This window comes from Vicia villosa, linkage group LG4 (assembly GCF_029867415.1).
Source record: "Vicia villosa cultivar HV-30 ecotype Madison, WI linkage group LG4, Vvil1.0, whole genome shotgun sequence".
In the NCBI taxonomy this organism is placed as follows: Eukaryota; Viridiplantae; Streptophyta; class Magnoliopsida; order Fabales; family Fabaceae; genus Vicia; species Vicia villosa.
The window spans coordinates 115,401,861-115,413,327 of NC_081183.1; positions in this window are offsets into that span (position 1 = coordinate 115,401,861).

Here is an 11,467-nt window from a genome sequence, read left to right on the forward strand (position 1 = left end):
TGCAAACACTTCCTCAAAGTTTATACCTTCACGTTGCAAAATTCCCTTCGCTGCCAATCGAGCATTATACTTGATTATCTCGCCTTTAGGATTTGCCTTAACATTATAGACCAAACGCACACCAATTGGCTTCTTCCCAAGCGGTAGGTCAATTAACTCCCAAGTACCATTATTTTCAATAGATTGCAGCTCCTTTTTCATTGCACAAATCCACTTTGGATCGTTTAGAGCCTCTTCTGTATTCACCGGTTTGGATTCGGTCATAAGCGCAAAGTGAACGAAATCACCTTCATTATTGACTTTGTTATCTTGGAATCTCTCACATTCTTGGAATATCAAAGGCAACACCCTTTGCCTTGTTGATCTTCTACAATTTTCCTCATTTTGAACCTCATTCGGGGGTTGCACGATGGTTTCGAAACTGATAGGATCATCAAAAAATAAAGTTGATGGAATTTTGTTCTACCCGTAACCGGTTACACCAGATTCCACTGGCTGGATGTAACCGGTTACACCCTGTTTTACAGACCTGTGAATATTTTTCCTCTGCTCGTAACTAGTTACGCCAGATTGTACTTGTTGGCCGTAGCAGGTTACACTAGGATTGACAACACCAGTTTCTTCAAAAATTACATCCCGACTTATCGCAATCCTCCAATTTTTCCCATCAAACATCTTGTAACCACTTGTGGAATGATATCCAACAAAAATGATCTCCTCTCCCTTGTCTTCCAACTTCTTTCTAAGTTGACCCAACACTTGTTAATATGCCACCGAACCAAAAATTCTCAAATGGCTTAGATTCGATTTGAATCCGGAACATACCTCTTTCGGTGTAAGCTTCTTAAGCTTCTCGGTAAGGCATCTATTCAACAAGTAGGTGGCTGTAGAAATCACTTCTCCCCATTGTTTCTTCGGTAAATTTTTATTACTCAACATGCTTCGAACCATGTTCATAATTAGGCAATTTTTCATCTCTGTAATACCATTTTTCTGCGGCATATAGGGTGGAAAAATCTCACACACTATACCCTCATAATCACAATACTTCCCAAACACATTCGAGGTATACTCACCTCCTCCATCCAATTTGAGAATCTTCAACTTGTGATCGTGTTGCCTCTCCACCATGTACTTAAACTTCTTGAATACATCAAACATCTCATCCTTCCTCTTGATAAGGTAAGTCCATAGCTTTCTAATCGTCGATAAACGCGACAAAATACCTATTGCCACCAAACTTGTCGACTTGCATTGGCCCACAAACGTTGGAATATACCACCTTAAGGTGAGTTTTGGTCCTATGACCTGCATCCTTGCTAAAACTCCCCTTGTGTAGATTTTCCTTCACACATTCCTCACACAACTCAGCTGGAATGTTAATGTGTGGCAGCCCGGTAACCATACCATTTTTTTGCAATGCCTTGAGATTACAAAAATTCAAATGCCCGAGACGGTAGTGCCATAACCACTCCTCTCGACTTGCAACTATAGCTAAGCACCTATGCTCCAACACTTTCAACTCCACTTTGAAAGTCCTATTGGAAGCCATAAGAGCCTTAAGGATCATCACTCCACTAGCATCAACAACACGCAAAATCTTGTCTTCCAAGCGTATATTATAACCTTTCTCAAGCAACTGATCAATACTCAAAAGGTTACACTTAATACCTGGAATATAAAACACATCTTTGATCATATAATTTCCACTATTCTTCTTCTCGATCAAAACATCACAGTAACCTTCGGATGCAAGAGTGGAATCATCTTTTGTTTTTACTCTACTTTTTGCGACTTGATTGATTTGTACAAACCAATCCTTTATTCCTATCATATGTGTTGAAAAACCGGAGTCCAAGTACCATTTAAGTTTGAGAGTGTGCCTAAGAGGGGGTGAATTAGGACTTTGAAAATTTATCCGGTTTTAGAATACTTGTTCTTATTTTTCTGGTTTGATGCAAGAGTTTATACATATGTTTCTTTCTTTTCTGGTTTTTGATTTGTGATGAAAGCGATAAATGTGGAAAAGTAAAGAATACAGGGATGTATACTGGTTCCCCTCACAGTCCGATAGTACTCCAGTCCCCTTTCAACACGAAAGAGATTTCACTATTGTTAGATATTTGTACAAGCCTAAACCCAAGACTTCTCCTACAATCTTCTAACAAAAAACCACCAAGAACAATCCTCTTGGATCAACCAAGTTGAAATGAGAACAATCATCTCACTTTCAACCTCTTCCTTCCAATAATCCTTCATAGTAAGGTACAACCAAATAATCTTAATTCCAACAATCCTGGAAAATAAGATATGAATACAACAAGATTTTTAAGAGTATGAAATTTGTAGAATAATTATCACTTTGAATGATGTATCAATATAATTGATCTACCTTTCAAACAAGCTACTTATAATGATATAATATAGTGCTAAAGTGTTTGTAAATTGTTCTGGACTGGCCCGACAACGAGGGAAGGCCCAATCCATATCCACTTTGGGGCGGCCCAACAACATCGGCCCAATCACTTATGGGCAGAAAGAGCGTTCTCTCCTCTTCCCACCACCAAGCTTGCCATGATATGGTCGACCCTGTCAGCTCCAGCATCACTGATCGAATATCATGCTCCCCGGATCTCTCCCCTCATCGACCATGAACACTCCCCTGCTTGTTTAACAGGTGGTTTTGAGCAGTCTCCCAGGATTCCTAGGTTTACCTCTAAAATCCTGGAAGTCACGCGTTTTGGGCCTAAATCCACGACCCATCCCAAAACACAGACCGTTGCCACGCGCTGGGGTAATATATAAACTCTCTCCCTCAAGAGAGTCAGGTAACACAATTTCATAACCCTAAACACTAAATTTTATTTGTGCTCCTACTGACTTGATCGTCGGAGTACCTTGCAGGTACACCCCCTCCTCTCCAATCCACACTATGCAAGACGTTTGTGGCCCTTTCTGGTTCTGATCTTCAGGTCAGTACATAAATATTATATGAATTTTTCTAGACTAATATGGAAATGCATGCAGAAAAATTCTTTGTGAAAGTTCAAGAACACAAGCACTTGTTTTGAAATTTGAATGATAATAATGATGTTAAATTACTATTGAAGAGGTGATTTGTAATTTGAAATTTCATGTATTTATAAGAGCATAACACCTTTATGAATCATGGTGAAGTCATGAAAAAATATCATGAACAAATATCAAGTTAATGAAAAGGTTCCATGAAGAAGTGTATGAAAAGGTGTTATAAAAAATTGTTGATTTTTCAAATTCGTACTGGACTTGTTAAGTCGGTTAAAACGATCACCTGACTTAACAAGTTTGCATTAATTTTCAAATTTCAAATTTAAAAATATTATTTCAGAACATTGCAAATTGTGGTGGTTTTTGTCCTGTTATGGCTAAGGGTGTAATCGGATCGGTTTGGACCGGTTTTTGGTCAAAAAAAGGTCCGAACCGATAATATCTTCATTGGTTTGGTTTGGTTTTTAACATTTTTCAAAAATGGAACCGAACCAAACTAACTGGTTTGGTTCAGTTTGGTTTGGTTCGGTTGGTCGATTTTCAATATTTTTTTTCAAAACATTATATTCATCAATGTATTCTCCACCATCGTGTTTTTCGATGTATTTTATGCTATTATTATTTAAAAGAATATATTTCATGTCATTTATTTCATGTTATATTTTTTTCAAACAACTTACAAGTTGCTTTTAATCCATATGAAACAGTGACATGGTTTATTGTATTATGAAATAAATTCACTATAAAATATAAAAGTTGACACTTGACATTAGAATGTTGGAAATAGATTTAAAAGTCTAAAAAATAGAACACACAAAAAAATGCATCAATTAACATGTTTCACACCTCAAATACACATCAAAACTATTTTGTAACAAGACTAGAAAGAGTTTTATTGAAGAAGAAACCAAAAAGATAAATACAAATATGAAAAATAACGAAGAGAACTCGAACACAAAAAAGGAGACCATAACATATCATAATGACGATAGCGAGAGCAACATTTTAGGCGAGCAGCTAGAGAAGTAGTTTAGTAAAAGTAAATTTTTTTGATTTATGATTTCTACTTTCTATGTTTTGGAGTTTGATTCTAGATGCGTGTTTTGTTGAAAGGAGGAAAGTGAAAATAAATATGGAGAATGGTTGGACCTATACAAAATTTGAGCTTAATGATGGATGGAAATAAAATTTTTAGAGCGTAATTATTTCCATTGGTTCAGTTCATCGATTTCGCGATTCCTAAAAACTAAAATCGAGAACCAAACCAAACCACATCAGTTTGCATTGGCTCGGTTCGGTTTCAGAACCAAACCATAAATAATCGGTTTTATTTCGGTTTAGTTTGGTTTGGATTGTCGGTTTAATTGGTTTTTCCTTATCCGATTACACCCCAGTTATGGCAGGTCAAAATGTCACAATTTACAAAAATCTGAATGTTTATAAAAATTGAAAAATTAAAAAGTTTGCTAAATATTTAAACCAACCTTATGTAACATCTATTGATTTATCCAAGTCAATAGATTATATTTGAAAGTGATTTAACATGGTTCAAACATGAAAAACATTATATTTGAAAATGATTTAATATGATAAAAATTATATTTTAAAGTGATTTAACATGGTTCAAATATGATTAAAAAAATTATATTTGAAAGAGATTTTGAACACAAATGACCAATGCATGCAAGTGATTTTTTGGAGAATAATTAAGCACTAAGTTCATCAATATAAATGCATGTTTGGACTTTTATCAATCAAGATCCATGCTAAGTCTTCAAAGTAAAAATCTTGAGTTATTTGATGCTAGCTTTCACACATGATGAGTTTTGAACACTTGAATTGATAAAATATACTTGAAACTTTTTCCACACTTTTGACATTCATTTGTTTATCATTTTGTCTTCATCAAAATACAATAGATGGAGAGTATTGACTTCACATACCATTCATCGCTACCTTGAATTCCATCTTGCACCGAGATCATCACACTTTGTTCTACACGTAAATCTGCCTCGTTTTTTGAACTACTACAGCTGTTGTCCCGCGACTTGCAATTGTTGTCCAGAACCTCTAAACTGCCATCATACTCCTCGGTAATCATCACTAAGAGCGTATCTTCATCTTCTACCTCTTGCCTAGCAACCTTAGCTTCATCCTCTTAAGAATCTCTCTTTTGCACTACATTTATTCGTGAAATGTCTAAATTTCTTACTTTTTTAGCACTGCACTTTACTTTTATCCCTCATTTTCCGTCTCTCGTGTTGCCTCGATCACCATAACCATTAGAGTTACTGCTCTCACCCTTTACTCTTCTCGTTAAACGAGCTTGCAAAGCTATCTCCGCCTTTGCCTTATCGTTTTCTCTCTCGTCTATTCTTTTTTCAAGCGCTTCTAGTAAACTTTGAAGCTCGTCCTTGCTCAACGTTGCAAGACCCTTCGATTCTTCGATAGCCACTACAATGTTGTCGAATCTTGACGTTAAAGAACGTAAAATTTTTGACACAACATTCTGCTCTAGAATGGTTTCTCCACACGCCTTAATCTGATTTATCAAATGTGTGATAAGCGTCACATAATCATTGATCATTTCTTTCTCTTTCATTTGCGTTAACGCGAATTTCCTTTTGTGAATTTGTAACCTCACCACCTTAGCCTTAGCAACCCCAGCATAAGCTTTCTCCAAAATCACCCAAGCTTGCTTTGTCGACTCGCAATCATGACCTTTTCGGGATTATCTCTATCAACACAAGAATGACTCGAGAAGAGTGTTTTGTAGTCTTTCTTCTTCTCTTATTTGAATGTAGTTTGATGTGCAACAGTGGGTTCAGCCCCAAGTGGTGTAATATCGTTGTTGACAATCTCGAGAACTTCTTGATACCTAAACAAAACTGGACCTTGTCATAATTCTTTGAATAAATAATTGATAAATTGGTAGAAATTCAATTGTAAGAAACGGTACTCATTGTTGCATCAGAACCAAACTCTTGATACTAAATGTTAGAACATACAAAATTAATTAAGGTGAATTAATGAAGAATTTGGTTCAATTGGAGAAGAAGTAGTTTTAAGAATTTAGAGAAAAAATAAGAGAGATATAGAGTAATTGAAGGTGAGAATTAAAATTGATTTGAACAAAACAATAGAAAACAGTGAATCTCTAATATACAACAAATTACAACAAATAGTGAGTCTCTAATATACAACAAATTAGAACAATGATTGAGATTAAAAAAACAATTAAAACAAAAAAATAAAACTTGTAAGCTACGGTGTAACCGGTTGATAAGCTATAGTGTAACCGATCACAGCACAAACACAACACCACTAACTTCTCTTTTACATATTTGTAACCGATCACGGCACAAACACAACACCACTAACTTCTCTTTTACAGATTTGTAATCGAAACACAACACCACTAACTTCTGTTTTACGGATTTTTAATCGATTAAGGACTATCACGTAACCAGTTACACCAACTGAAATGCAAGAGAACAATTTTTTTTCTAACATCCAAAACATAACAAATCATATTTTAAAACGTTCATCAAAATAAACTAACCATCAAAGTCTTAATTGAAAAAAAAAAATCTACTTAAATGTATATGCAAAATATCAAAGTCTGAAATTTGATTTACCTTTTAAAAAAAATGCGAAAATTTTGAAATTGGCTTCCACTAACATAATTACATTACATGTACATTGTTTAAAATATTAAAACAAGACACTAACACAATTTCAATCAATTCAAAATCATGGATACATCACTCGAGTGAGGAATCAACATTATGAACTGATCGAGAGAAAGCCAATACATCATTAGGATCTTGAGCTGTTTCACCACTTGAAATTATGTTGTCATGAATAATCCTTTTGGTCACTTGGTCACACTCTAATTCCCTTTTACACCTATCATCATTGATTTGGTTACTAACATTCTTCTTCTCCGGTATTCCTCTTGTTGTGCTTTCTTTTTCTACTTTCTCTTTCCTTTCTTTATGTGCCTCCATTAACGTTAACCTTTGTTGTTAAAAGTAAATTACACAATAATAACAATCTATATGTAACATCACCAGATCCATGCATTTTTATAACTATAGATAGATAGATGGTCTTTTGAATGGTTCACTTATTTTAATATATGCATGTACATATGTCAAGTATTGGAACGTTGAAGTTGCCATGTGTCTCTTGTTTGTTTGTTTTCTCTCATGATTACACACACCTTAGGACAACGATTATATGTTGGGTAGACAAAGAATAAGATATGACTACACATGTCAAATCCTTGAATGATGAATATAATACGTGTCTCTTACTTTATTTTTGTTGGTGGTGAAAATCACACGTGTAGCCACTTATCATAATGTGGATAAGAGAGTGACTCATCTTGACATCAAAACTCAATTTGTATAGATGCAGGTGACCTCAAAACGAGTGACATAAAAAAATATATCTGAGATTGACTTTAATCCAAGCTAAAATTTAAGTTTGAGAAATGCCTCAACGAGTCAAAACAAAAAAATAATGTATTCTTATACCAACATTATCACTATCATATCTTATATCTATAATAAAACACGGTTTAAACAGGATTGGCATATGCGCTACTCTCATAATGTTTAAAAGTTTGTCTAATTTGTTTATCATTTGATTTACTTTAAGCATATTAAAATCAAAACTAATATAATAATTTACAAATGATAAAAAAATAAAAAGACTTACTTATTTAATTTATTTTGGGTTAAATACAATCCCAATTAATTGATTTGCAAAACCTGGGATTCGAACCCAGGTCTTAATGCATATGGCGTGATCGTCCAACCATTGAACCAGTCACGTTTTCTTGTTATAGCTTACTTTGTTATAAGTTATTATGAGTTACTTTCTTGTTATAAATTTTTAAAAACGTTAATAAATTTTTAAATATTTTTAATAAAAACGTTAATAAATATATATATAGATTTAATAAAAAAAAGCTGTACATACAAAAACTTTTTAACATTTTATAAAAACGTTAATAAATATTTTTAACATTTTATAAATATTTAAAAACGTTAATAAAAATAAATTTATAAAAACGTTAATAAATATTTTTAACATTTTATAAATATTAACTTTTTAACATTTTAAAAATATTAATATTATTTTATAATAACTTTAAAAAGCTGTACATACAAAATATTTAAATAATTATATAAATGTATTATTTAATTATTATAAAATATTTAAATGTATTTTAATTAACGTTTTTTTATAAAATATTTAAATGTATTATTTAATAATTATATAATTATAAAATATATAAATGTATTTTAAATGTATTTTTAAATATTTTATAATTATATAATTATATAAATGTATTTTAAATGTATATTTTAAATATTTTATATGTATGTTAATAAAATAAAAACGTTAATAAAATAAAAACGTTAATAATTATAAAAATATTAATAAAATAAAAATGTAAATAAAAACGTTAATAAAAATGTTTTATAAATTTTTTAACATTTTAAAAAAACTGGGCAATTAAAATAGTTATTAAAATATTTAAATAGTTATTAAAATATTTAAATGTATTTTATATAATTATATTTTTTTAATAATTTTAATTAACATTTTGTTTATATAATTATATAATTATAAAAAAAAACGTTAAAATATTTAAAATACATTTATATAATTATATAAAAAAATGTTAAAATATTTTAAATACATTTAAACATAATTATAAAAAAAGTTAATTAAAAACGTTAATTAAATATTTTATTAAAAAAACGTTAATTAAAATACTTTTAAACATTTTATAATTATATAATTATTAAATAATACAGCTTTTTTAATTTATATATTACTGAAAAAGTTAATTAAAAAATTAAATAAAAAATGGAGTATTATTGAAAAACTAAATAAAAGAATGGAGTATTATTGAGAAACTAAATACAGCTTTTTTAATTTATATATTATTGAAAAAGTTAATTAAAAAACTAATTAATATGTACAGCTTTTTTAATTGAAAAAGAATGGAATATTATTATATAGAACTCGTTTGCAAATATAAACAACAAAACATGCATGGTTTGGTGGTAAGCTAGTAGGAATGTAACATTAGTGACCTGGATTCAAAACCCAGGTTTTGCAGTTTGATTATTTGCAATTTTGCAAGCTTTCCAAAACCATGCCCAGTCAGCAAGATTCCCCTCGCCCAGTCAGCCAAACAAAGGACAGGAACCCGCAGTTTGATTATTTGCAATTTTGCAAGCTTTCCAAAACCATGCCCAGTCAGCAAGATTCCCCTCGCCCAGTCAGCCAAACAAAGGACAAGGGGTTCCTGGAAACAGAATCTTGTTTTCTAAGGGGCGAAGGCTAAAAAATTTTTTAATAAGGGGGAAAATCGAATCTCGCTACTTTGGCAGGGGGTGAATAGTATTTAACCCATTTATTTTTCAATGTTTGGCCCAATTTTGTTTACAAAATTTGATATGAAATAGGGTTTTAAAGAGATTTTAACCTGACACCACTCAGTTACACCTTACATCACATGTGAGGACTGCAATTACACTTGTCTTTAGAAAAATGAGATTTTTAAAAGTTTAGGTAAATATCAGTTTTTTATGCAGATGTCGAATTTTTTGAAAATTGTCGATGTATGAAGAAATACCGAACATTTTGTAAATTGTCGGTAAAAATTCATGGAATTCTAGAAAATTATTGAAGAAATACAGGATATTTGAAAAAACTCGTGCAAAGTTACCGAATTTTCAAATCATTAGAACATAGAAACATAAGGGTAAGAATACATTCTACGAATTTTACGATATAATAGCAGCAAAGAGTAGAATAATTCACAACAAACATTGTTACATAATCATACAACATTACATAATCATAAAACATCACATAGTGTTACATGACATTACACAAGATATAATGAATGTTTATGCAATGCACATTATCCTCTACTCCATATGTATGTGGTACCAGTCACTGAACCTGTGGCTTATTTTGGAAGAATATGTGGGCTATCATACATACCACAACACTCTTCCTAACTTATATAGTTTATGTGAGATATTGGATCGAACTCTAGTATTGTCGAAGGGTAGCTTCTTGGTTCGACAGTTCGACAGAGTTAAGCATGAAGTTGAAGGATTGTTCACATGCTGGTGTCGAAGTGTGCATGCTGTAGTCGAAGATGGGTCTAGCATGCAGATGTCGAAGATGCTAGGGTTGTTAGCATGTTAAATTAGGTTTTAGTGTTTAAACCCTAATTTGTTAAGTTAGCTTTTTTATTAAGTTGGCTTGTGTAATGGGCCTTGCTGAAAAAGCCCATTAGTTAGTATGTCAGGTTTTATTATAAATAGCATACTAGTCTCTCATCATTGCTAAGCTGCAAATCCTAATTTAGGGTGAGAGAGGTTATTTGTTATTCTTGTAAACTTGTAATCTTGTTTTAAGAGAAAGTAAAAGAATAACAGTTATAACCAATATTTGTGTTCTCCTCTTCTTCCTTGTCCTTTATTCATCCCTTATTTTATACTTTGTTCGTGGCATTGAATTCACAACAAATTGGTGCGGTGAGCGTGGAGAAGATGCCTTCAACAAAGTATGAGATTGAAAAGTTCACTGGAGTGAATGATTTCGGTCTGTGGCGCTTGAAGATGAAAGCCCTACTGGTTCAGCAGGGTTGCTTGGAAGCGTTGAAGGGAGAGGCAGCCATAAATGCAGAATTGACGGCAGCGGAGAAGACGAATATGATCGAGAAAGCACACAGCGCAATTTTGTTGAGCCTTGGTGATAAGGTTCTCCGGCAGGTATCAAAGGAGACGACGGCATCAGGGTTATGGGTGAAATTGGAAAGTTTGTATATGACCAAATCGCTGGTAAACCGACTCTACCTGAAGCAAGCTTTGTATTCATTCAAGATGATTGAAGACAAAGTATTGGCTGAGCAGTTGGATATGTTCAACAAGCTGATTCTTGATCTTGAAAATATTGATGTGAAGATCGATGATGAAGATCAAGCGCTGTTACTATTGTGTTTTTTGCCTTGATCACATGCTCACTTCAAAGAAACTCTCTTGTATGGAAGGGAGTCACTGACGTTTGAAGAAGTTCAATTAGCCTTGTACTCTAAGGACTTGAATGAACGAAAGGAGCATAAACCTTCGACTGTTGGCGAAGGTTTGGCCGTTAAAGGAAAACTCTTACGAAAGGATGGTAAGTTTGACAAGAAGAAGGGCAAAAGTCAGTCGAAGTCTTACAGTGGCGAAACATCTGGCATTCGATGCTATCATTGTAAGAAGGAGGGTCGCACAAGAAAGGTGTGCCCTGAACGCCTGAAATATCATGGAGGTAAGGATAATGGCAATGCAGCCATTGTTCAAGATGATTTCGAATCATCTGATGTTCTTGTGGTTTCAAGCACTGACTCTAAGAA